The sequence below is a fragment of the Rattus norvegicus genome, chromosome 1 (genome assembly GCF_021556685.1).
Source record: "Rattus norvegicus strain SHRSP/BbbUtx chromosome 1, alternate assembly SHRSP_T2T, whole genome shotgun sequence".
Taxonomy (NCBI): Eukaryota; Metazoa; Chordata; class Mammalia; order Rodentia; family Muridae; genus Rattus; species Rattus norvegicus.
The window spans coordinates 147,438,674-147,465,461 of NC_141534.1; the positions used below are offsets into that span (position 1 = coordinate 147,438,674).

At 44.2% G+C, this 26,788-nt stretch overlaps 1 protein-coding gene across 8 annotated transcripts in view; it reads left to right on the forward strand.

The window, feature by feature from the left end:
• Positions 1–8,453: 8,453 nt before the first annotated feature.
• The window catches only part of Zfp592 (zinc finger protein 592), a 50,116-nt gene continuing 31,781 nt past the window's right edge, over positions 8,454–26,788 (forward strand). For 4 of the 8 annotated variants that reach the window (XR_015685228.1, XM_087655570.1, XM_087655613.1 and 1 more), the window contains exon 1: positions 8,454–8,529. The gene's annotated coding sequence lies outside the window, so the exon portion shown is untranslated. 8 annotated transcript variants of the gene reach the window in all.

A 26,788-nucleotide genomic window follows, 5' to 3' on the forward strand; every position in this document is an offset into this window, starting at 1 on the left:
AGGGAGTTTCAGATCAGGGAGGAGGATGGAGGATTAGGAGCCAAAAGGAAGGGGTCCAGAGAGAGATCATGAAAACACACCTGAAGCCCAAAGAGTCAGATCAATAAAAATATGCAAACATCATGGGATGGGGCTGGGAGGAAGCCAGATTAGCATAAAAAAGGAAAGATCATTTAACTGCTCAGCTATTGAGGTACAGTTTTAAATAAATATTGCTTCTCTGAGTAATTACTGGGGACTAGCATAAAGACATACAGCTGCTGGATTAATTCACTGTAACACTTAAAGTTAATTCATTTACACTGTTATGTAGTCCTGGAAATCCTAGAACTCACTATGTAGCCCAAGCAAGCACTAAATTAATACTTCCTCTGCCCCAACCTTTCAAGTGTGATTTAGGCAGACACCATCACACTGGGGTTAATTTTTTAACCTTATTTTTTTCCAGGCTCCGCCTCCTAGGCTGGACTGGAACTCCCTGTGTAGCCAAGACTGGTCTCAAACTTCCAGGGATTCTCCTGCCTCTGCCTCCTGTATATTGCAACAAAAAGTATCACTGCACTCAGCTTTGTTTGTAATAATCCAGTTTTAATTTAAAAAATATGGATTTTATTTATTTGAGGGCAGTCTGGGAAGATGGTTCGGCCTGCCTTCCAAGCAGGAGATCCCTAGAATGCAAGCAGAAAAGCCATAATGAACTGCACCTGCTAGGGAGGGGCAGGTGGCTTGCTGGGGTCACAGAAAGAGGCCTAGCATACTTATGGTGTAGGTGTAGTTCCCATATGCCCACAAAACAAAATGTAAAAAACTGTTTCAGTAAAAATAAAATTTGAAGCCAAGGGATAGTTGCAGTTGCACACGATTTTAATCCTAGCACTCGGGAGGAATAGCAGGCAGACCTCTGAGTTTGAGGCCAGCCTGGTCTATAAATCGAGTTCCAGGTGAGTCAAGGCTACACACAAAAACCCTGTCTCAAAAAAACAAAAACAAAACAAAAAACAAAAAAACAAAAAAGTAAATAAATAAATAAATAATAAAAATGTAAAAAATTGATCTGGGGCAGTAGCTGTCAGTTTGATCCCCATGTAAAAATGTACGGAGTGGTCATTTGTATTTGAAACCCTAGCACTGGGGAAGCAGAGAGAAGAGAATCCTTGTGGTTAACCGGCCAGACAGCCTCTTACCTGTGAGCTGCAGAGCTTCAGGCCAATGAGAGAACTCATCTCAAAAAACAAGGTGGACAGAAAGTAAGAAACAACATTCAAGGTTGTCCTCTAGCCTCCGTATGTACACACACAGACACACAGACACAGACACAGACACAGACACACACAGACACACACACACACACACACACACACACACACACACACACACGCATGCATGGAAAACACATATACATATTAAAATAAGATAAAAATGAAAGAACTAGTGGTAGGTCCTTGTCTAGCACGTGCCAAGCCCTGGCTTCAAGCCCAAAGAGTGCACAGGCTGTGGAATGCGCCGGAAATTAGAGACAACATGACATGTTCAATAAACAGCAGATGATGGTCGGGTGGAAAGGAGAAGGAGGAAGGCAGAAACAGAGGATGGAGCCAGGAGATAAGAAAGGGTGGTATAAGCAGGTTAGCTGTTACTGTTATAGGTGGGGAAGTACTGAAGAGCTGAATCAGGATACTGAAATGATTTGTTTCAGAGTGAGCCCCACAACACAGTTGGAGGATGTGGGAGGCAGGAAGGTCAATTGTGGACATTACGGTCTTAGTCTGAGAGACACTAAGGGCTGTTTGCCTGGAGAGTTTGGCACATAAAGAGCTATGCGGTTCAGATGAGGAGGTTTACCATAGGTAGGAGAGTGGGCAGAATGCTCGCCTGCTTTCCTCTAGCCTCTTATCACCACTCAAGCATTGTCTGCCCACCCCCACCAGGATGGAAACTCCACAGAGCAAAGAGGTTAATTTTGTTTCCGCTTCAATCCCCAGGGCCTCACAGTTCCTGGCACAGGATAGGTACCACATAATTATCTGTTGACTGCATGAAGTTTTGCTAGGAAAGAGAAATCTACACCTTAGTCTGTAGCAGTAGATGATAGATTATTTAACTCCATTTAAACTTATATACATCTTTTAAAATGTTTTTAAATTTAGACCTGTATGTGTGGGCAGGTTCTTTGCATGCCTGTGAATGCGTATACAGAGGATGGAATTCAACCTTTAGTGTGGTCCCTCAGGTGTGTCCACCACGGTTTTGGAGATATTTGTCACTGGGACCTGGGCTCACTGATTAGGTTAGGCTGCAAGCCAGTGAGCCCCAGGAATCTGCCAGTCCGTTCAGCCTTCACACTTTCATTACAAGTGTGTGGCACCACACCCAGACTTTTTGTCTCTGTTTTTCAAGACATGGTTTCTCTGTGTAGCTCTGGCTGTCCTGGAATTCTCTCTTAGACCAGGCTGGTTTTGAATGAGACCCACCTGCCTCTGCCTTCTGAATGCTAGGATTAAAGGCGTGCATTGCCACATCTGGCTTCATACCCAGCCTCCTCTATGCTGGGGAACAGACCCAGGCCCTTATGCTTGTGTAGCAAGCACTTGGCACCAAGTGAGCTATCTCTCCAACATTTTCATATATATATATGTATATTTCTGATTCCCCCCCACCCCAGCTTAGACTCCAGTACAGTAATATAACAAACAATGGGATGGCCTTACTTAGGGCCACCACGCTTGCTTCAGTGTGAATTCGCCTTTCCTGTCCTTTTATCTGTCCCATCTGCTTCCTGGCTACCTGTGCTTTCAAGCTCTAGAAAACTTGCTTTCCCAGGTTCCCTTGAGGTCCTTGGTTACATACTTAGTTTTTTATTTTTCCTTCTAATTCTTTTTTTTTTTCTTATGTAGTTGAACGCAGGACCTTGTATATGCTAGATAAGTGTCTACACTGAGCTAAATCTGCAATCCCAGTTTGCATATGATTAGACAGTTTGCCTTTGCACCTTGACCCATTCCTCACCCTGCTCCACTCTGCTCTTTAGAGAGGCTGACCTTGAAAAACAGTTCACCTGGGCTCTATTGGTCTTAGGTGTCCTTTTGGGTTCAAACAGTGTGAGATACTATAGGAGAGTTGAAAGAAAGCAAGTATGTGTGCCTCTAAGATCTTGTTGGTTCTTCCTCCCTTAGAGCTAACACCGCATTGGTAACCATCTCATGTCTTTGGCCTTTCAGGCTGATGAATGATAGTGGCTTCCTCACAGACTTAGGGCGGTTCACAACTCCTTGTCAGTTTCCCTATCTTTGTACATTGTTTCTCTTCAGTTACACAGTTTGAGTGGTCCTTCTGTTTCCTGCTGCTCTTAGCTGATACAAAAGCAGAAAATATACATTTTTATTTTGTTAAGAAAAACAGTTTTATAGTATGTAGTTCAATAGTTCTAGAAACACTAGAGAAGTGTATCTTTTTGTAATCAAATGTTTCCAAGTCACCCTCTTCTCTGTGTTATACAATGTTGCACACACCAGTTACTTAACCATTTACTATGTTTACAATTTATCACAAATAAGATTATAGTAAACATTGTTGTGCATATAGGCTTTTGTGTGGTTTTTGAGATGGGTTCTTCTTTGTAGCCACCGCTGTCCTGAACTTGCTCTGTAGATCAGGCTGGCCTAGAACTCATAAAGATCTCCTGCCTCTGCCTCCCAAATTCTGGGATTAAAGGCCTGTACCACCACTGCCCAGCTTGGAACCTACATTTTTACTAAAGCTCTTTGAATTACTTTTAAAAGATTATTATTCTAATTTACCTTGCCATAACTTTTTCTGAATGTAGCCATTGCAGCATGGATGAGTACTGAAAAGTACATCTACATTTTGCTAATGTACTAGGTAATCTTCTCATTTGAAGAGTGTGGGTATCACTTTCTGGTTTTGTGACATAATCTCAATATGTAGTTCTGGCTAGTCTGAAACTTTCTCAAACTTGTGGAGCTTTTCCTGCTTCCAATTTTCAAGTGCCAGCAGGGTTACAGGGGTGTGCAAGCACAGCTTATTTGACTTCTCTGATAGTTACCCCAGTCCTAAAATATTTAAAGTCTTGGGATGCTAAGTATGCATGAAGCCTTGGGAGACCCTAGGTTCAATCACCAGTACTACAGAAAGAAGGACGGGAGGTAGGGAGAAAGGATCAGGAGGCTGAGGAGGAAAGTGGAAGTTTAAGATCAGCTTGAACTGTACCTAGACTTCCTCAAAAACAAAATTCAAGGCACTGGGAATATAGCTCAGCTAGTACAACTCTTACCTACCACCTATGAGTCCTTGAGTTTGGTCCCCAACACTGCATAAATTGGGTGTGGTGGTACATACTTGTAATCTTAGCTTTGGGGGGAAAGGGAAGATGATCAGGAGTTCAAAGCCAGGCTGGGCTCTGGAGTTAGGTTCCAGGACAGCCTGAGAGCAAAGACAGAAATCAAATAGTGAGTGGAAAGAACACTCAGTAGAGGAATGACTCAGCAGTTAATAGTACCTGCTGCTCCTTCAGAGGAACCAAGTTCAGTTCTCCAACTGGTTCCAAGGATCTACATCAGGACGCTCACAACCACCTACAACTCTCAGCTTCAGGGTTATCTAGTAGCCCATGTCTCTATATACTATCTTCTGGAGTCCTGAGGTCAGCTATGCAAATATGCCATATACTCACACAAACACATAAAGAAAATCTTAAAATTTAACCAAAAAAGAAGTCATTTTTGTACCCTAGTTTAAAGTGTATGCTTCTTTCTTTTTTTAGCTCTTTGGTAATTTTCTCTCTACACAAAACTCTATAGTGAAAAAAATTATAGTTAATAATCAGAGAAACAATGCCCAGTTTTCATTGTATAAAGAAATAGGATACACTGTTCTCCCTGCCTCATTGTTCTGGATCAACCAAACATCTAATTATTAGGAAGAAAGGGCCAAAACCTGCAACATCGTTGAGTAAGAGACAATGGGAAAGTCCACTTTAAACTGTATTGCCAGCACAGTTCAAGCTCCAGTGGTTCATTCAGGTCTGTGAGGTTTAGCGTTCAGCCTGATTCACTTGTGCTTCAGTGCCCCCGACCTTCCAGACAGGCTCTCCTACTGTTCTAGAGTCCTGGGCTCTGGCCACACAGCTCTCTTGCTGGGTATGCTGAGTATTTATACTATATGTTCCCTTTACCTGGGATAGTCTCCTAACCTTGGCCATTTTTGATAAAGTCTTACAAACACTTCAAAGATTTAATTTCAATACCCTTTTTGAAATCTGAATTCTTTGAAGCCTTACAAATTCATATACTCAGTTATATGCATGTGCAATATCTGTATGTATAACTGGACACATTCACGTGTGTATGGTGTGTGATAACGTGGGCAAGTTTATAACATGGTATGCATGTGGGGGTCAGAGGACAACCTCAGGTACTGTTCCCTCACCACCCTTCCTCATTTGAAATGGGATCCCTTGTAGGTTTTCTCCTGTTTACCAGGGTAGTTGGCCCCGGAGCTTTCAAGGATTCTCTTTGCTCAGCCTCTCACCTCCCCACAGGATGGTTAGGATTACAAATATTCAGCCTGTGTGCCTGGATTGTGGGAAGTCAAACTCAAGTCTTCATACTTGTACTCACCTTTATCTCCTGAGCCAGCTCATTGCCCCTCGACATGGTCTTTACTCAGTTATTTTAAAGACTTAGTGGTTTTTTGAGAAGGGTTTCTCTGTGTAGCCATAAATCTGGAACTCACTCTGTGGACCAACTCAGAGATCCACCTGCCTCTGCTTCCTGGGTGCTGGGATTAAAGGCATGGGCCACTATTGCTTGGCTAAGATTAATTTTAATTCTATCTATCTATCTATCTATCTATCTATCTATCTATGCACACAAACACCAGTGCCCAAAAAGGCCAAGAGCAAGCTTCTTGACCTGAATGTTGGGAATCAAACTCAGGACTTGTGCAAGAGCAGCGGAGTCATCTCCAGCCCCTCAACATTTTTTTAAAAAAGATTTATTTTATGTATATGAGTACACTGTAGCTGTCTTCAGACACACCAGAAGAGGGCATTAGATTCCATTACAGATGGCTGTGAGCCACCATGTGGTTGTTGGGAATTGAACTGAGGACCTCTGGAAGAGCAGTCAGTGCTCTTAACCACTGAGCCATCCCTCCAGCCCCAACCTTCAACATGGTTTAATGGCTATAAATAAACTCTAATTTATTTAACAGTTTGTAATTTGAGGCATTTTGTTCACAGGTACAGTGCATTATTGGGGTGGAGGAGGGATAAATGGAGTGATATCAGGGAATGGAGACAAATTTTCTGAAAGGAAAAGGGCTTTTTAAAAAAAAAAAAACAACAAAAGTTTAGGGATAGGGCTGGTAAGATGGCTCAGTGGGCAAGGATTCTTGCTGTCAAGTCTTGTGACTCGAGTTCAATCTTTGGCACTCCAATGTTGGAAGCAGGACACTGGCTCTCCCGAGCTGCTGTCTAACTTCCACTCACACACAGGAATGCACACAAAACAAACAAGTTGGGACTACAGATTTTTAGGGGAAAAATGCTTCACAAATTTCTACTGATACCAGCTATGCTTGAGTATGCCATTTTCTCTATTAAATGGTATAGCTTTTGTTCTTGTTTGTTTGGGAGGCTGCAGCGGGGCAAGGTCTCCTATAAGCTCAAGCTGGTCTCAAAGTGGAGCCTTAAAATCCTGATTATCCTGTCTTCTATCTCAGGGGCAGAATGCTGAGATTACAGGGATCCCTGCCACCGTGGTATGGGAGTTTGAACCAACTGTAGCTAAGGTTTAAAGACAGAATTTACCTGCCTATGAATACTATCTAGGGTCATCCTGGTAGCTCATCTGTGGAAACGTGCATGCTTCCCCAACTTAAAATAAAAAGTCCTGCTGGGTATAGTGGCGCAGTGCATACCTTCAATCCTAGCACCTCAAAAGTAGAGGTAGGCGGGTATCATGAGTTGAAGGCAACTTGGTCTACAGAGCGGAGTCTTAGGTCAGCCAGGGCTACACAGAGAAACCCTGCCTCAAATAAATAAAATCCTTCCTTTCTTGGCTTTTAAGACAGTGTAATCCCAGCTGGTCTTGAACTCAAGATCTTTTTGCCTCGTTTTCCCAAGAGCTGGGATTACACACATGCACTACCACACGGGACACATATTTCTATCTTTATTCACCCTTAAGACTTGTTGGACAAAACGCCTTTTCCTTGGACTTCCTCCTTCCCATCTTTTCTGGGATATAAACTATAAATTATTCTATCTACCTTTGGCTCCTTTACTTGAGCTCTCACTCTCTTTGAAATTGGAAAAAAAAGAAACCTTTTTTTTTTACTCCTCCTTAAGTCTGAGGCCTAGTTTTCCCTCCCAAACTTCTGGAAAGAATCATTTCTCTTAACTGCCTTCATTACTTCATCGCTAACAAACTCCTCATCCAAGTGTTCTGTTCTGTCAAGTCCTGGCACTCAGCAAACTCAGTACCCAGCTAAATGTCAGTTCCGGCCCTTTTGCAAAGTGTGGGCTCTTTCCTGGTTTCCTGGTGGTCTTCAGAAGGAATTTGTTCATGCTTAGCAATCTTGCCTGGCAGCCAGAACAGCTCCCACAGTCCGACCTTGCTGCCTTAATACTGCGTGCACAGCTAATCCAGGTTCTTGGAAAGTCCTGCGGGTCAACCTCGTAATTTTTTGTCCGCCTCCCCGAGTTCTTGCCCTGCAGTCATAGCTTCCCTGATGAACCCCGAATTGCCAGTCCACCCTGAGAGGTTATCAGTCTCCCGCCCCCATTCTACTCTCCGAGCGTCCCTTGGCTCCCCCAGAGTCTGAGCGCCCGGCGCCTGCAAGCAAGTCCTTAGAGCCTGCGATGATCAGCCATTTAAGGCGCACCTGAGTGCCCCGGCCCACTCCACTCCTGCTTCCTTTCACTCAACAGTGGTGATTAGGCCCGGCTCGCCCAAGTCTAAGCGAAGACATTATCCGAGCTCTTGAGGCGCTCGGCGTCCCGTCGGCCCGCAGTCTCGAAGGCACAACTCGTTCCTCAGGCGGGCGGCCTGGGCCGCACCGAGGCCTCAGAGGCGCGTCAGCGCTTCACAGCGAGAGAGGCCGCGCTGACGGCGGCGGGAGCCAGCCCAGGTCGGAGTCCCGGTCGAGCTCAGCGCCGCGCCGTCCTCCCCACCCCCTCCCCGCAGTCAGCGTCGCCAGGGTCGCGCCAGCCTAAGGCGGGAGGCGGAAGGCACAGAGCGGCGCTGGGCCAGGCCGGGCCGGGCCGGGCCGGGGCAGCTCCTCAGCCGCACTGCCCTGGCCGGTGCCCAGGCCCGAGTCGCCTTCCGCCCGCCCTTCCCACCCGCGGCCTCAGCCAGGTCCCGCCGCCAGCCCGGCTCCCGCCCCCGCTCCGCCCCCGGAGCCGCAGCCCCGCCCGCCACCGCCGTCGCCATGTTGTGGCTCCCGCAGCCGGCGCTGGGGACGCGCGCGGCCGAGCCCCGGGCCTGCCTCTGCGGCCGCCGCCGCCAGGTAAGCGCCCCCCGCCGCCCGGACAGGGCGAGGCCACCACCAGGGCCGCTCCAGCTCGGGCAGGGGAGTCTGAGGAGAGCGAGCTCTGCCCGCGCCCCGGCCCGGCCCTGTAGCCTGGTGGACCCTGCTCGCCGCCCCAGGCGGCAGCCACTTCCCCCGACCGCCGCCAGGCGGGCCCTGGCCACCACCCTACCCCGCCCCCGGCCCGGACCCCTTCCGCCGCCGCCGCCCGCCGATCCGGGGCGGCCCGGGCACTCTGCTGTCGTCCCGCGCGCGACAGGCGGCCGCCCGCCGAGCCCCCGGCCCGGGCAAGGATAACGGTGCACTTCACCCGGCTGGGACGCCCTGTCAGCTCCACGGTCTCCGCCGCGCGAGGACCGGGTGCCGTCACCGGGCAGACGCTTGGAACGTCGGCCCTCCTCGGCGCCCCTCAATCTCCCCTCAGCCTCGCCCAAGTTCTGACCCCGGGGGATCCTTCTCCGGGGCAGACAGGTCTTCCTCCTCCAGAGTTAGGGTTCTTAGGGGGGTGACCAGGCCTGTTGATCAGGGTTAGATTTATTTCTCTGCGGGGACTCTTCCTGCCAACTGAGGGGCTGGGGGGAAAAGGCTCCGTGTGACCTGGGGGGGAGCACAGGAGAGCGTCTGCTGGACAGATGGCCTCCTGGCCTTGAATCAGCTTTTGTGAGGGGGAGGGGTCCATATGACCTTAGGTATGCTTGCTCTTGAGAACCGTAGGATTATTGGAGGTGGTCAGGGATTTTTAACTATTTTTATGAGCAGGCCGGAGGTGACATTAAAAGTCCAGGGTTGGAATAAACCTACAGGCCCACCCAGGGAACATGTTTTGTATTCAGGACAAGCCTAGATAGTTTCTGCTTTAGGAGAGTGGGACTTGGGTCGGTAAAATGGGTTTGGACCAGGATTTGCCTGTGGCCTGTGTTCGTGTAGGAGCTAGAGTGTGCTTGTGTCGGGTGTACACTGGCTGAGCACACAATGTGCTTGGCCTGATGGTACTGAGTGCGATTTCAGAAGTCTGTTTGCTAAACTGACAGGTACATTACACTGAAAGAGAAGGGAAGCCTGGTGCTATTTTTTTTTTTTTTTTTTTTTGACCATTTCTACTGCTCCACTGAAGATGGCTTTGATTCATTACCCCTCCCCCATTTCCACTTTTAACCAGGTTGGCCACTGAGCTCCTGTCTTAAACCTCCCCATTAGTTGGGACTTCAAGCAACCATGCCTGACTGTAAACATTTTTTTTTTCCTGAGCATTTGTAGTATGTGTCATGACAGAACTAGGTTTTGGAGATACTGTGTCCACCAGAAAGACACCTCTGTTTTAGTGTTGGAGATCTTGGCCTAGAGACAAAGTCCAGTAATAAGAAAATGTTTGGGGGTTGGGGATTTAGCTCAGTGGTAGAGCGCTTGCCTAGCAAGCGCAAGGCCCTGTGTTCGGTCCCCAGCTCCAGAAAAAAGTATATATATTTGTCAGCAAATAAATGTTTTCCATGTGGCGAGCAATGAAAAATAACTGCCCTTGGAGAGTTTTCCTTTTAATGTGTGAGAAGTACAGTGTCTAATAAACATGCATGTTACGAAGCACCAAATACTAAGGGGAAAGGGGGAAAGAGAGAAAGAGAATCTGAGGTAAAGGGGTGGCATGTCTTCCAGACTGGCCCAGCTAGATAGCTAGATCTTCCTGCCTCAGCCTCTGAATGCTGGGATAACTAGACACCAGCACTCGTGGATTCAGTGAGGATTTAGTTAATATTACAATGGCAAAGTGTCTATGAAGGGCTCCCTCTGTCTCTCTGTCTCTGTCACTCTGTCCCCCCCCACCCCCCAGTATGTTTCAGGTTGGTTTGTTTTTGCAGTGGGGGAAATCAATCCTCTGGCTTTCCTGCTAAGCACAGACTCTGCCTTTGAGTCCTAGCCCCAGATAGTTTTTAGAACAATACTCTGAAGGAAATAGCAACATAAAATTTATAAACCCTGAGTTCAAGGAGGGAAAAAAAAGATGAGGAAGAGAATTATTTGAATTGGGGGCCCTGAAGAAGCACCATACATTAGGTCACGACCCAAAGAAGGTTTAAGTGGTAACCATGTGGGGAACAGCACTCAGTTTGGCAACTTGGAGGAAGTGAAAGAGGTTCATGGGGCTAGAAGAAGAAAGAGAGGAAAGAAAGGAGATAAAAGTCTGTGGAGAGCTGGGCCTGTCTGATCACCCAGGCCTGGGGTGTAGGGGGGGACACTTTTCCTCTTTAGTTTGAATTGTAACTTAGGGTAATTAAGAGTATTTGCATTTTATAAGGCCTCTGGCCCCAGCTCTGTTCTGACTTAGATAAGGCAAGGATTTCTTCTGTTTAAAAGATCTCGAGTATAGCGCACATCCTGTCCTCTGTAAGGTCTTTGCAGCTTTTAGGAAGGGAGAATGCAGTAGCCTTTCTGAGTGTCTGCTAGGTGGGTAGCTAGTGCTACCTTACTCCTGTACTCCCTAGGAGGCTCTCGCATCCATTTACTAGGCAACAAGCCCAGGGGTGAGATGATGTGTCCACTGTGCAACTGAAACATGGCCAAATTTAAACCCGGCCCGTCTGATTCCAGTGCACTCTGGCTTTGGAGTCACACTACAGGACTTTACTTCTTTTTAGATTTATTTTTATTTAGGTGCACTAGTGTTTTATCTGTGTGTATGCTTGTGTGAGGGTGTCAGATCTGAATGTTAAAAGATGTGCTGTGAGCTGCCCTGTGGGTGTTTCCAAAGCCAAGTCCTTTGGAAGAACAGTCAGTACTCTTACCCACTGAGCCATCTCCAACCCCAGGACTTTAAAGATTTATTTATTTATTATATGTAAGTACACTGTAGCTGTCTTCAGACACACCAGAAGAGGGCATCAGATCTCATTACAGATGGTTGGGAGCCACCATGTGATTGCTGGGATCTGAACTCAGGACCTCTGGAAGAGCAGTCAGTGCTCTTAACCACTGAGCCATCTCTCCAGCACCACCCCAGGACTTTACATTTTACTCCATAGGCTTAAACCATCTAGCCTTCCTATGCTCCAGTTTCCTCATCTTCAATGCAAGTATGTATTTCACAGAGTTATGTAGATTAGATTGAGCTATAGAATTACTTGTTCAAATATTAGTTGCCATAACTAAAAAAAAAAAAAAATGCTGTTTCTTAGCTATACTGGGACTATTTTGGAAAAGATTAAACAGACAAATCAGTTTTGTTTTATTTTGAGACAGGGTTTCTAGGTGTAGCTCTGACTGGCCTTGAACTCAAGAGATCCAACTGCCTCTGCCTCCTGAGTGCTGTGATTAAAGTTGAGTACCACCTACACCTTGTGCTAATCCAATTGTTGAATTTTGTGTAACTAGCTCCTTTCTTTTTACTCTTTTTTTTTCTTTCTTCTTTTTTTCAGAGCTGGGGACCCAACCCAGGGCCTTGCGCTTGCTAGGCAAGCGCTCTACCACTGAGCTAAATCCCCAACTCCTTCTTTTTTCTCTTAACGCCAATGCTGTGCTCCATAAATCAATTATTTTTTTAAAACCTACTTTATTTAGGGCGTTTTTTTAGATTTATTTATTGTATGTATGTGAGCACACTGTCAGTGTCTTCAGACACAGCAGAATAGGGCATCAGATCCCATTACAGATGGTTGTGAATCACCATGTGGTTGCTGGGAGTTGAACTCAGGACCTCTGGAAGAATAGTTAGTGCTTATAACTGCTGAGCCATCTCTCCAGTCCCCAAGATCGATCATTTAACATTGACATCTCATTTTGGGTTTTGATACTATGCTAGAACGTACAAGGTGAGAACTGTTAGGTACCATTTTTTTTTTCAGTAGTGTATCTAAGAAAAGTCAATTATTTTAACAGTGAATTATAACTTCTATTTAAATTCTCTGATTTGGTGGTGGTTAATGAGCTATTGAGAACCAATTGTGGTAGCCAGGCCTGTAGTACTAGCACCTGGAGAGTAGAGGAAGGTGGGAGGAAGATCAGTAGCTGAGCTATGCACAGTGTTTGAAGCCAGCCTGGGATACATGAGGTTCTAAAAATGTTTGGGGGGAAGGGGAGAGAGAAGACTTAAAAGAAAAGGTGGCTTCTGAAGTGGGTCTTGGAGGAGGAATAAGAATTTTTCAGGTTAGTAAGATTGTGAGGGACATTCTAGGTAAAGAATCCTGAACACGGAATTGCAGTTATTAGAGACCTCATTGTCTGGAGATAAGGCTAGATAACTGGGCTATGCGAGAGACAGGTTAAGAAGTTTGTATTTTATTTGCAAGCTATGGTGAAGTGTCAGAGAATATTAGATACAGCACATGCATTCCATGATTGGTGTTGTAGCTAGAGAGCAATGATCTCTGTCAGCTTGGGGCAGCTTTGTCTTTTCGGAACCCTGGGCTTCATTCAGTATCTGTTCCTAGCTTTGAGACCAGAACTTGAGTTTAGTAAGATTTTCAGCTCATTCAGGTCAGGGAGACTGACTCATTAAGAAAACGTGGAGACTGATGAGTAAACTAAACTCCTCACTGACCATGAAAATGGAACTGTAGAGTGACAGATGTTTCTGTCCTCTGGCCATCATTCCCAGCTCACTTCCCCTTTCTGCTTAGGGCTAGGCAGCTAACAAACTCCCTCCTCAATTCCCATTGCTTTTCTCAGGCTTCATGGACATGAACGATCTTTCTATGTTAGCCTTTCTTCAAGCACTGCTCTATATAGTTGGTAATAATTATTAATAGAGTGAACAGTGCTGTATTATTTGGATGGGATCTTACACTTATGAAACTTAAGAAAGAGGAAGAATAACTTTAAAAAATGAAATGTTGACAAGTTCTGGGTTATACCAAGTTTGAGGCTATGACATAAGAGATCTTTTCTTAGCTAAAAAAGAAAAATAAATAAATTTTAGAAAGAAAGGAAATACCCTGAGAAAGGTTCTTCTAACTAGGCTAACAGAGAAAGTATATGCACGTTCTGCGCGGTGTGGGTAGTTTTGGCTATGTAACAGTATGGGCATATGTATTGGAGTTGTTCAGGAAGTAACCCAGGCTGTAGAATTTTTTTCTTTTTAAAACTCTATAAAAATTTAGGCTGCAGAGAGGGCTCAGCAGTTAAGGACACTTGCTGCTTAGCAGAGGCCCTGAGTTCAGTTTCTTGTCCATATGAGGAGACTCACAACACCTGTGACTCCAGCTTCAGCAGATCCGATGGGCTTGTCCAGCTTTTGTGGGTACCTGACTTGTGCACACACCTACACTTGGATGAATGTATATTCATATATCACACATGCTTAAAATAAAATCTTTATAAAAAAATCTCTAAAATATATACATGTAAAAGAGATATGCGAATGGAATACAAAGGAACTAAAGGTTGCTGATAAATCCTGTATTCAGAACTATATAATAGCCATCTATTTATTAGTTTTCTTTGAGACAGTTTTTCTGTGTAGCCCTGGCTGTCCTGGAACTTACTTTGTAGACCAGGCTAGCCTTGAACTAATTCTTCTGCCTCCCAAATGCTCAAGTGCTAGAATTACAAGCATGGGTTACCACGCCCAGTTTGTTATTTGATATTTGTTTTGTTGTAATTTGCTGTGCTGTGGATTGAACCTAGATTCTTTGTGTATGATAAACAAGTGTTTTACCACTGTTTCATCTCCCAGTCCTTTTGGTATTTGCATTAGATATTTTATTTACATCTCTTTTTCTATGTTCGTTTGTTTAACTTTTCCTTTTTCTATAAAAATAGGAACATTCTGAATGGTAAAGAATTCTGAAAATTGGTGCGTATGAGGTAGAATAATTGCATGTACCTAAAACCTATGTCTTTCTGTTTGTGAGCATCTAGTCTGTTGTGTGCCCTAGGAATGTAGGATGTAATATTCATTAGGTCATTATGTTTTGTTTTGTTTTGTTTTTTTCGGAGCTGGGGACCAACCCAGGGCCTTGCGCTTCCTAGGCAAGCGCTCTACCACTGAGCTAAATCCCCAACCCTAGGTCATTACGTTTAAGAAAGGTTTTTCTTTTTTCAGACAAATTTGCTTTTATTTTGACAATAGAAAAGTGTACTTTGTTATAACTTATCCAAAGCATATGCATCCCAGAGAAGTAAAAGACTGAGTTTCAAGTTTGATGTTGCCATCAATGTTTGGATTATCCTACTGTGTGACTTTAGTTAAGTCCTTTACACTGTGCATTTCAGAATCTGTGGGTGTTCTATCAAGAGGTAACGGTGGCCCCTCATTCTGATTACATACTCCAGTAGACAAGACAGGATGTAATGTCTATTTGTGGCTGTGAAAAGATTCACAAGGTTGAATGAAGAGGAGTGAATATGTGTGCGTGTGGCCAGGAGCCAAGTGATTCCCTGTCTCAAGTCGATGTGTGTATGAAGTCCACATGGCTTTAGCCTATATTTAGTTTTAAAACTTCCAGAGTTATTGGGACTCCTGAAAGATTCTGAAACTTTAAAATGTTTGCTGAATTTTATTCTAATTTTTTGAGGAAGAATATCTTTCCATAGCCCTGGCTGTCTTAGAACTCATATAGACCAGGCTGCCCTTATACTCAGAGATCTGTCTGTTTCTGCCTTTTACCTGGTGAGATTAAAGGAAAGGGCTACCACATCTGGCTTTTTTTTTTTTTTTAATTGAACATTTTGAGTAGTCCAGAGGTAGCTCTAAGGATCTTTCACACAAAGTAGACTCATCTGAAGAAGGCACCAAGCCTAACCTGCGTGCTGGTGTCTCCCCTGGAGAACAGTTTTCTATGAGGTATTGCCTCTGAGTGTATAGTTTTCAATTTTATGCTTTGTATTTTTTCCTATCATTTGAATTTTATAAAGGCTTTAATATCTCATCATCATAAAAAAAATAAGTACTCAGTAGGTCTACTTTCATTTTGGAGACAAACATTGAAGGTAGGGAAACAAAAATTGAAACTGAGCTGTGTCTTGTAAAAGAAATCTGATGTTGGAATTGACTGCATCTCCTGGGCTGCCATGAAGGGAAGTGCTTTTAGATGTGCATTGAGGTGGCTTGCCTTGTTAGTAGGCTAGCACCTCTGACTGAAATAGTCCTTGAATCCAGAGAACCTGGTGTAGTGAGTAGAGTGTGAGCCTAACTTGGGTCTCTTTTGGGGGGTGTTCATAGAGGTGGTGGTTGAGGATCTTTAGTGTAGCTTCAACTCAAAATCATTCTGTCTTAGCTGCCCAGGGGATTACAGATTAATCTGGAATTATAAAATCCCACTCCCCCCACACCCCACTGCTAGAATGACAGGCAGGCACCACCACATAGTTACCCGGTTTGGCTTCCTTCCTTGGCTTCCTTCCTTCCTTCCTTCCTTCCTTTATGTGTTCCCCCCCCCCCCCCCTCCAGAGCTGAGGACCGAACCCAGGGCCTTGCGCTTGTTAGGCGAGCGCTCTACCACTGAGCTAAATCCCCAACCCCGGTTTCTTTGTTTTTCAAGACAGGGTTTCTCTGTGTAGCTCTGGTTATCCTGGAATTTTGGAAACAAACACTGAAGGCCTTGTGGAAGCCTGTAGACCACACTGGCCTCGAACTCAAGAGATCCACATGCCTCTCTGCCTTCTAAGTGCACTACCACCCTTGGCTTGAGTGCTTTCTTATGAAAGCTTTTAAAGATACATTTGTTTCGGGGTTGGGGATTTAGTTCAGTGGTAGAGCGCTTGCCTAGGAAGTGCAAGGCCCTGGGTTTGGTCCCCAGCTCCGAAAAAAAGAACCAAGAAAAAGAAAAAGAAGAAAAAAAAAAAAAAAGATACGTTTGTTTCTGATGTGACCTGGTTTCCACTGTGGTCTGGGCTGTCTTCTGCTTAGACTCCTGGGCTCACTCTCCTTTTCACACAAGATGCCAGAAGTCTTGAGGGTATAGAGTCTTGGAATGTAAGACTCTGCAAAGGAAGAGAGTTGGGTTCATGTGTAAGTTTAGCATGCATTCCTAGGATCTCTGCCTTTCTGGGGGCTTTTAGACCCTTTGGGTGGGGTGGAACTGTCTTTCCTTTGTGTCTTTGGATGCAGGGATATCATGGACTATCTGAGTGGGAGCCAGCGGGGTTGGTTGTGGCTTCATGTTTACACCCTCACTTGCTGAAGTTTACAACATTCCCCTTTCTGCCAATTCAGTTAATCAAGTCAGAGGTGTTAACTTGTACAAGGCAAAGGACAAGGTGATTGTACAATCATGTTACAAATTGATTGTAACAATCAATTTAGAAAGTATGGGTTGGTCATAACTACAGCCCATCCTATCCCAAAGTCTGAAAACAAAACTAAGCCCCAGCTTTGTCATTCCAGAGGAGAGAGAAGCCTTGGAATGGGTACCAAACAGCTGTTTAGATTGGTCAGGAAAGGCTCTCTGTCTTAACCTTGTACGTGTATGCATGTGTGTGTGTGTGTGTGTGTGTGTGTGTGTGTGTGTGTGTGTGTGTGTGTGTGTTGCTTTTGTTTTTGTTTTTGTTTTGAGACTGAGTCAATCTATATAGTCCTGGCTGGCCTGGAACTTGCTATGTAGACCAGGTAGGCCTCAAACTCATAGAGATCCAGATCTACCTGCCTCTGCCTCTTCGTGCTGGGATTAAAAACTTGTACCAGCATAACTGGTTAGTTTTTTACTTTTTTATTTTTTGAGACAGGGTCTCGTATAGCCTGGGCTAGCCTCAAATCTCTCTGTAGTATATGCCAGTCTTGAATGTTTGGTTCTTTTGCCTCTGTGCTGGCATTATATTCATACATCACACGCCAAGCTCCTTGTTTGTTTTGAGACCAACTTTCACCATGTGTCCCTAGTGCAACTCTGAGTCCTTGAATTCACAGTCCTCATGCCTCAGCCTCTCTGATTATACCTAGCACAAGATTATTTTACTCGTATCTCAAGACCGGTAGAAGCTTTTTTTGCACCTGCACATCATTGCTAGTCTAGGTACAGTCAAGTGTTACCAATGGCCCAGCCCAGAGCACTGTGTTTCATAGGAATAAAGAAATCATGTGAGATGAACTTTGCTTAGGAGCTTTCTCTGCAAGCAATTACAGACAGAACACTTTATTTCTAGACCTGAGGTTTCTTGCATGAGCTTTTCTTTCTGAAGGTGATTATGTGCCACTCATTTGAGGTGGCTGGTTACCTCTGGCACCAGAATAGAGTGACACCATTTGGAAGGACATGGTGGCAGTCGTATAACTTCATTTTCATTACTTGCTCCCCCATCACACCCAATTCTAATTGGTTTTGGTGCTGTGGATTCAATCCATGGCCTTTTGGACATTAGGATAGCACTCTATCACTGAGCTACATACTCAGTCGCCGTTCTTTGACCCTGTGCTCTCTGACTGGGAGCCCCACTCACAAAAGCCTACTTCATTGCACTCCAGGATTATATGCCATTACTTTCGCATTTCTAACCTAGAGAGAATTTAAAAATTATTTACACCTCCTGGGACATGTTATACTCCTAGTAGTTTATCATTAAAGAGTAAACTACCTGGGAGTTGGGTAGGGTGGAACTGGAAATCAGATGGTTGTGAGCTGCCATTTGGGGTCTGGAAATTGAACCTGGATCCTCTAGAAGAGCAGTCAGTGTTCTCATCTACTGAGCCATCTTCTGGGCCCTAAAAGAAACTTTTTTGATTTTGGTATTGAGATAGGGTAACCTGTAGAGCAGGTCAGCCTTAAACTTTCTATGTAGCTGAGTCTGGCCTTGAATTCCAGATTCTTCTGCTTCTACCTTCACGTGCTAGGACTATAGTTTCCCAAACATGGACAGGAACAGTCTGTTTTGAAGCAAAGTCTGGCACATAGTGGGTACCTAATATAGAAATAAGGTTACTATACTCAGCTAGAAACTTTCATGGCTATCTTATGTTGTAGTTTTTTGTTTGTTTGCTTGTTTGTTTTGTGAGACAAGGTTTCTCTTTGTAGCCTGGAAGTTTTGGAACTAGCTCTGTAGACCAGGCTGGCCTCAATCTCAGAGATCCACCTGCCTCTGACTCTCAAATTCTGGGATTAAAGGTGTGAGCCAGTACTGCCTCCCTGTCCCAGGCTTCTAAGCCACCTTTTCTTCTGATACCTGGCCTATCTGATATTATTGGCAGGGTCAAAGGGTAAACTGTATTTGACATTAGATTTGAAGGCTTTGGAATAGAGGTGGAATTTGATTATTTCTCCACCCCCTTTTTAATAACTGTTCAGTTGAAGGATTTGAGGATTATTTAAGGAGAAAACAGATCTCTCATAAAGTATAGACTGTATCATCCCTTGCCCTGAGTCCTAGGGGCTGGAGGATTGCTCAGTGGTTAGAGTGCATATTGCTCTTGCAAAGGACAAGCACCTGACAAACACTCATACTCCAGCTCCAGACTGCATGATACCTTTCTGGCTTCCTCAGGTTCCTGTACACATGTGCACCTACCTACAGAGACACCTACACATACACATAATTAAAAATAGCATAAATGCTAAAAGCAGAAGTCTTTGCAGTGGCCTTTCATCATCTACCTCCTGTTCATCCGTTCCCTCTGCTCCTGCTTCAGGACTTTTCTGTTTGCTCATCTGCCTAAAACTTCTCCTTATCCACACTGCTCTTCCATTTGTTTCAGAACTGAAGATATATTCTCTCCAATTTCTGATTTGGGAATAGGAATTACAGTTGAAAAAGACTTTCTGAATCCCTGTCATGACCCAGTGTCTCTTTCCGTAAGCTTACTGCAGCCTTTTTGCCTTGTCTCCTGGGTGTTAGGTTACCTTGATGAACTACTACAACTGGCAATACCATTGCAGAATGAATGAATGTATGTGCATATGTATGCAGTGTACATATGATGTAGATGGCGTGGGAATAGAGTTGGAAGCTGGAAGATGAAAAGAAGGAAGAAGAGATTCTCTGAGGAGAAGGAGATTGCTCTTGGTAGGAGTAGACGTTGGACATGATTTAGTCTGTTTAGTCTCCAGTCTGGTCTCTTACTAGCGATGTAACAGGGAAGGCAGTGGCTAGGTGTCCTGAGGAGGTGAAGCAGCAGCTGCTGCAGTATCAGATCAGAGGACTTGGTCTAGGCCTAGATTCTGAGGCTTCTGGAAAGCCTCGCCTTGGTGAAATCTGAGGTGGTAGGCAGAAAGAAACTATTTTAGGTTTGTTTTGTTTGAGCTTAGTAATCACGTGATGATGTAGTTTTGAGGGGAATTAGTCTCAGAGTCACACAAAGTGATGCCATAGGGAAAGACCAGAGGTGGTCAGGAGTGAGACAACAGGTCAGAAGGCAGATTTGGGAGGGAACAAATGGTGTCACTGAGACTCGATGATGACAGGGGTACATCTGCACCATAGCTACTGACAAAGGCTCGCAGTGCCCCAACCTTGGACATCTTCATGGTATCAAACAAGCCTCTGAAGCAGTTGAGGTGTGAAGAGGAAGTAGGAAGCCAGAGGCTGCCTTAGGTGGATGGGGGGTGGTGAGTAGGGGTCACCTCCTCGGTGGTCTCTTCTCGGACTGTCACCCCAGAGAAGATCCTGTTTGTTCTTTCTGGTCTGCTGAGAACAGGTCCCTGCCTGGTCGAGCAATCCTTTATCTTATGGCTCTGGGTACACTAGGGTTCTATCTGAAATCCACTCGTTCCATTGCTTCCTTTCAGTCTCTATGGCTCTGTTTCTCAGGACAGATTATCTGACTCACAAGCCCTTTAAAGGGATTAATTTGACTAGAAACACTTATTTCCAAATAGTTTCTGTTTTATTAGGCTTTTTTTTTTTTTAAATTAAAGATAGAGTCTCTATGTTGCAGCTGCCTTCAAACTTGGAAGGCCCCTGTCCTGTCTCAGGCTCCTGAGTGCAAGTCATGGTTTGAGGTTGGTGGTTCTGATGTGCAGATTGGCTGTATACCAGGCACTATTCTAAGCACTGGGAACGTAGCAGAGAACATGATTAAACTCTTCCCTTTATAGATCTTATTTCCTAGGAATTTAGGGACTTATTGTCAATAAACAAGAAAGTACTGAATATGAGAAGTGGTGAAAAGTACAAAAAGGAAATCAAGTGGGTTGGTGGATTTAAGGAGAGATTTCTGTCTTTGATAATACTGGGTGTTGAACGTGGGGTCTCCCATGTACTAGACAAAGCCTATACTATTGAGCTACATTTCCAGCTCTGAGTTTCTTTCTTTCTTTTTTTTTTCTGTTATACATGGATATTTGCCTGTGTATATGTTTATGCACTATATATGACCCTGATGCCTGCAGAGGCAAGAAGATGGGATTGGATCTCCTAGAATTAGAGTTATAGGTGGCTGTGAGCCGCAATGGGTGCTTGAATTTGGATCCTCTGAGAGAGTAGCCAGTGCTCTTAATCACTGAACCATCGCTCCAGTCCCTCACTTTCTTATTTTAATTCATTAATTTTTTTTTTTTTGAGACAGTTTCTTTGTGTTATCCTGGGACTCTACTCTGTAAGTCAGGCTGGTGTCAAACTCAAAAATTGTCTGCCTCTGCCTCCTGAGTGCTGGAATCAAAGGTGTTGAACCACTGCCCATCAGATTTCTGTTTTAAATGAAGAAGTTAGGGCTGGTGAGATGGCTCAGTGGGTAAGAATTGCAGACAAGCCTAATGACCTGAGTTTCCTTCCTGGGATCATGTGATAAAGGAAGAGAGCGGACTCCCAGGTACCCTACTCAGACCTCCATTTATACACTCACTCTCTCTCTCTCTCTCTCTCTCTCTCTCTCTCTCTCTGTCACACACACACACACACACACACACACACACACACACACACACAGACAGAGTGAGTGAATTTAGATGGTTAGTGGATGAGGAAAGAGATCTGATGGAGAACTTGCTGTGCATATGTCTGAGGTAATCAACATGGAGAGAAAAGCAAATGGAAACACCTTGCAGGTCCGAGTGCTTAAGAAGACAGAAAGGTGAGTGCAGGCCCTTAGAGACTGAGGCACAATTGGTCTGAACTGGAGTCAGGAGTTCATCCAGGATGAGAATTACTGATTAAAGGTTAGATAAGCCCTTTCTTTAGCACTGAATAGAGATCCAGTGGCTAGGTGAGTACACTGGGTGGAGTGCAGTCGTTAGTGTGAGCAGGTGTTGGAAGGCCCTGTGATGGAAGGCCTTAGGTCAGGGTCTTGTGATCTTGTCAGGGATGCTGGGAACCTTTCAGGTAACAAAAATTCTTTTCAATTTGTCTACCTTTTCCGATCTGGTTACCTCACCTCTGGACCTCTACTTCTTTATTTGTAGAGTGGCTTAAATGTAATGAGTTCCTGGAATCTCTGACAGGCTTTTATGTTTCTGATGTTGAAAAAAAAAACCCTCTAATCTAGAAAGATATACTAGAACAATGATTTCTAATCCTGGTCTTACAACACTAAGGTGTGTCATAATTATGACAAGAGCATCAATGTCTCAATACCAAACTGAAGGAAAATTTATGCAATGTTGGGAAGTGGGAAAAATGCCTAGAAGCTTCAGAGCTTTTAGTCCAAGGGCACCTTGGTCTTGGAAGCAGGCAGGAGCCTGAGAGCTTTGAGTGCTAGTTGTGGTCCACCTACTGCTAAGTTTCTTGTTGGATGAGGGCAGAGTTATTACATCAAACTCAGAGTCTACGATTTCAGTGACTTGGGAGAAACAGCCAACCTGGGTCAGTAAGGCCGTGAGTCTGTTAGCCCCTTCTCTGCAGCCAGGTTGTTTATTCACACCAGAGGCGCTCTGGTTAATAGGCCAGAGACCCATGGCTCGAGGCACTAAGGTTCACTTGGAGTGAATAACCAGGTGCATTCAGAACTTATTTGCCACCGGACAATAACCCAGCACCTACTCTTACCTTTTCAGCTCTCAGCCTCTAGCTTTTGTCCTAATTTTGATGTTACACTTTCTTTTAGTTCATGTTTTGTTTGTTTGAGACAGCAAAGGGCAGAAGGAGCATATTTAAAGAAAAAGCCAGGGCTGGAGAGCTGGCTCAGTGGTTAAGAGCACTGGTTGCTCTTCCAGAGATCCTAGTTCAATTCCCAGAAACCACATGGTGGCTCACAACCATCAGTAATTGGATCCAGTGCTCTCTTCTTGTGTGTCTGAAGACAGCTACAGTCTACTCATACATAAATAAAATCTCAAAAAAAAAAAAAAAAAAGAAAAGAAAAGAAAAAGAAAAAGAAAAAAGAAAAGAAAAGAAAAAAAAAAGAAAGAGAAAAAAAAAGAAAAAGCCAGGCATAGTGATGCATGCCTTTAGTTCTAGCACTTGAGAGGCAGAGGTAGGAGGATCTCTATGGGTTTGAGGCCAGCCCGGCTACTTAGCGACTTCCTGGTCAGGCCTGGAAGAAAACAAAAAAAGAAATTAAAGAGATGAAACCTTTTCCTTCCTCTTTCGGTTATGGATTGCCTGATGTTTGTATTCTGATGTTAATTCTGCTTCCTCTAGAGGTGTTTCTCCTCCCATCCCCCACCCCAAATGAACATTCGATTGGTCACGTACTCTGGTGATCTCATGTGAACCTTTTCTCCATTTTAACTGATCAAATAAAGGCTGTGATTGAATAGTGGAGGAGAAAAGTGGGCTGGGAGGTCTTAGGAAATGGGGGCAGGTGGAGAGAGGAAGGGGGAAAGGGATGGTGGAAGCGGAGGAGGAAGCAAGATGGAACAAAACCATGTGGCCAGAAGAAACTACAAGTAGCAAAGGGTTTCATAGCTGGGGAATAAGCTTGTACAACGCTATCTGCCCAGTCTTGACATATAGCTTTCTACAGGCTTATTGGGGTTGGAAACTACTGTTACATTTTTACTCCCTAGACTGACGTGTCTTATTAAAAAAGAAAACAAGGGGTTGGGGATTTAGCTCAGTGGTAGAGCGCTTGCCTAGGAAGCGCAAGGCCCTGGGTTCGGTCCCCAGCTCCAGAAAAAAGAACCAAAAAAAAAAAAAAAAAAAGAAAACAAACAAAAAAAACCCAACAAGAGCAATGAAACCCTTTAATAAGAAAACATGACTAAATTTGGTAGTGATTCAAGCTCTTAAACCTTTCAGGAAAGGTAGGTAACAGGATATAGGCAAGGACATAGGCAGCTACAGGCAGTTCTTGGTGGCAAGTAAGTTTTATACAAGTTCCCCTAATGATTCTCACCACCGTGCTGGGCTAGGTAGAGGGGAGCAGGTCTGGGGCTGGAAGTTAAGCCTTTGGGACCGGCTTTGAACTTAGAGGTTTTTCCTCAGGCTTGTTGGGGTAGTTGTTACTAGTTACTAGTTTTCTTAAGTTCCTTCCTTCCTTTTAACATTTATCTTTAAACCCATTTACAAAGATTTTGTTTTTCTTCTTTCCATAGGTGGTGATTGGACTCTAGACGATGTGCGTAGGTAGTTTGTCCTTTCTCCGCAGCTATACTTCCCCAGCAACGCTCACCACACCCTTGTTTTGAGAACCTCACTAAGGTATGATGTTTAGGTTGACCTGAGCTGGCCTTGAAGAGCTGAATTTGGCTACAAGAACGCTTTTATTGTTCATTGGTTTTTGTTTGGTGGTAAAATACTACAAAGTCTCCTAGTTTTAAATGTACCGTGGTATTAAGTAACTTGCAGTCATGCAGCCATCACCACCACCACCACCCAGCTCTGTTCCTTTGGACAACACCTGTCTGTCCCTCCGCTCTAGGCGACCTTCATTCTACTTTCTTTGTATGGATTTGCCTGCCTTAGGGATGTCATGTAAATAGAATCACTCAATATTTGTCTTTGTTTATTGTCCCTAATATCATGTCTTCCAGATTTGTTCATATTGTGGTGTGTCTGAATCTTCTTGTCTTCTCCCACTCCTGCCCTCCTCCTCTCCTTTCTGTCTCTAAGCTAGGCAAGCATTCTACCACTGAGTTATTAAATCCCTGGTTCTCAGGCTGATACCATTCCACTTTTATGTATTTGGCATTTTGTTTATCAGTTCATTCATTGATAGATGCGTGAGTTTGCCCTACCTTTGGATATTGTAAATGTGGGTGCTGTGAAGGAACATGTAAATATTTTGAGGCCTTGGAGGGGGAGAATGAATGTGTTTATTTCGAGGCAGGATCTTGCTGTATAGCCTAAGCTAGCCTTGAACTTGACTTTCCTGCTTTAGCCCCTTGATAGTGATATTAACGGTCTGTGTTCTTATGCTTGGCTCATACGCCTAGAAATGGATTTCTGGGTCATTTGGCATTCTTTTAAAAAAAATTTTGAGGAATTTTCCATAGTGGCAATACCATCCATTCATTCCATTCATTTCATTCATTCATTCATTCAGTTTTTCAAGACCCTTTCTCTGCGTAGCCTGGCTGTCCTGGAACTACCTCTATAGACCAGGCTGGACTCAAAATCAGAGAGATCCTGCCTCTGCCTCCTGAGTGCTGGGATCAAAGGCCTGCACCACCACCCAGCAGCAAGCAATGCCATTTTATATTCTTTCTAGCAATGCACGAGGATTCTAGTTTCACACATTCTTACCAAGAGTTGTTATTTTCCCTTTATTATTACTATTACAATCTGTCCTGATGGATATAATTTTCAGGATTATCTGGTTTGACCCATGGAGGCAAAGGACTATTTTCTTGAAACCTATGTGTTGTAGAAAATAATTTGATTAAAAGCATCATTCAGTTAATGGCCAATCTTGTTTCATATGTGCCCTCCTGTGTCATTCTCCTGTTTTTGTTATTCTTGAGGCAAATCCCATGTATCATATCATTATACTTGTAATATAGTGTTTCACTTTATGTGTTTGAAAAAATATGTAAGATAAGGGCTTTTCCCCTCTTTTTGAGATAGGCTTTTACTGTTTTACTAAGGCTAGCTGCAAGCTCCTGGGTTCAAGTACTCTTGCCTCAGTTTCCTTATTAGCAGGGGCCACAGGGTTCATGTCTAGGCAGCCAGCCAGCATAAGAACCCTGACTGTTCCATTTTGTCTGATGTTAGAAAGGTACATAGTGATATACTATTGGACATATTTCCTGGTATTTCCTTAGAGCAGTGGTTCTCAACCTTCCTAATGCTGTGGTTGTTAAATACAGTTCCTCATGTTGTTGTGACCTCAACCATAAAATTATTTTCATTGCTACTCCATAACTAATTTTGCTATTGTTATGAATCATAATGTAAATATCTGATATGTAGGATTTCTGATATGTGACACGTGTGAAAGGGTTGTTCAACTCCCAAAGGGATTGGGACCCACAGGTCAAAAACCACTGTCTTAGAGCAACAGGCACATTACAGGGGCACACTGGTGAATACAGCTGGATGTTGGTGAGAGGCTCCTTTAGCTGGGGCCGATTTGCTACAGATTAAGGCTAGAGCAGAGGCTGACTGCCCTTAGGGCTGAACAGTAATAAGAAGAGACCATCTAGGTCTCTAGAGAGAAGAGAGATGATTGAAAGAGGGAGGGAGGGAGGGAGGGAGGGAGGGAGGGAGGGAGGGATATGATTGATAGCACATGGAGTAGGGAATAGGGAAGGATAGGAAAGGGAAGGGTACATTGAGTGCCTAACTTTCTGGTCTGAATGGAAGTGATATGCATTCAGTAGAGACACAACTTGTAATTTGGATTCTCATTGTCCTCTGGCTGTTTGCTGGGCAGTGGCAGTGTGCCACAGTTTCTGGTAGCTAGCCATGAGGTCACATAGATTAACTACCCATACGGTACAATGTATTGTGTGGTCAGTCCATGCTGCTTGGCGGGGCTGTTTTCCATCTTGTTTTCTGTTGCTGTAAGAGAAATACCATGGACTGAATCGTGTAGGCAAGAATTTATTTGGCTCATGTTCTTGGGGCTGGGAATTCCAAAGTCAAAGAGCCACATCCCATCTCTTTTGGGAGCCTCTGTGCTGTATGATATGAACTAGAAGGCATGTATGTGAGACAAAGAACTCTGGCTGAACCCCATTTTTACTAAGAACCATTCCTGCCTCCATTTTTCCATTCATGAGAGCAGAACCCTTAAGGCCTAGTCTCCTCTCAAGAGACCCCCCCTAGACTTCATATATTCCTAGCCCTTAGAGGGTAGAAGCAAGAGTTAGGAGGAGTTCAAGGTCATTTTTGGCTATGTGAGATCTTCTATCATTTTCTGAACCTCAAAGGAAGAAAAATCAAGTCCTACCTGCTTAATACTGTCATCATGGTCATTAAATTTAAATATGAGTTGTAAAGGGGGCTGGAGAGATGGCTCAGTGGTTAAGAGCACTGACTGCTCTTCCAGAGGTCCTGAGTTCAA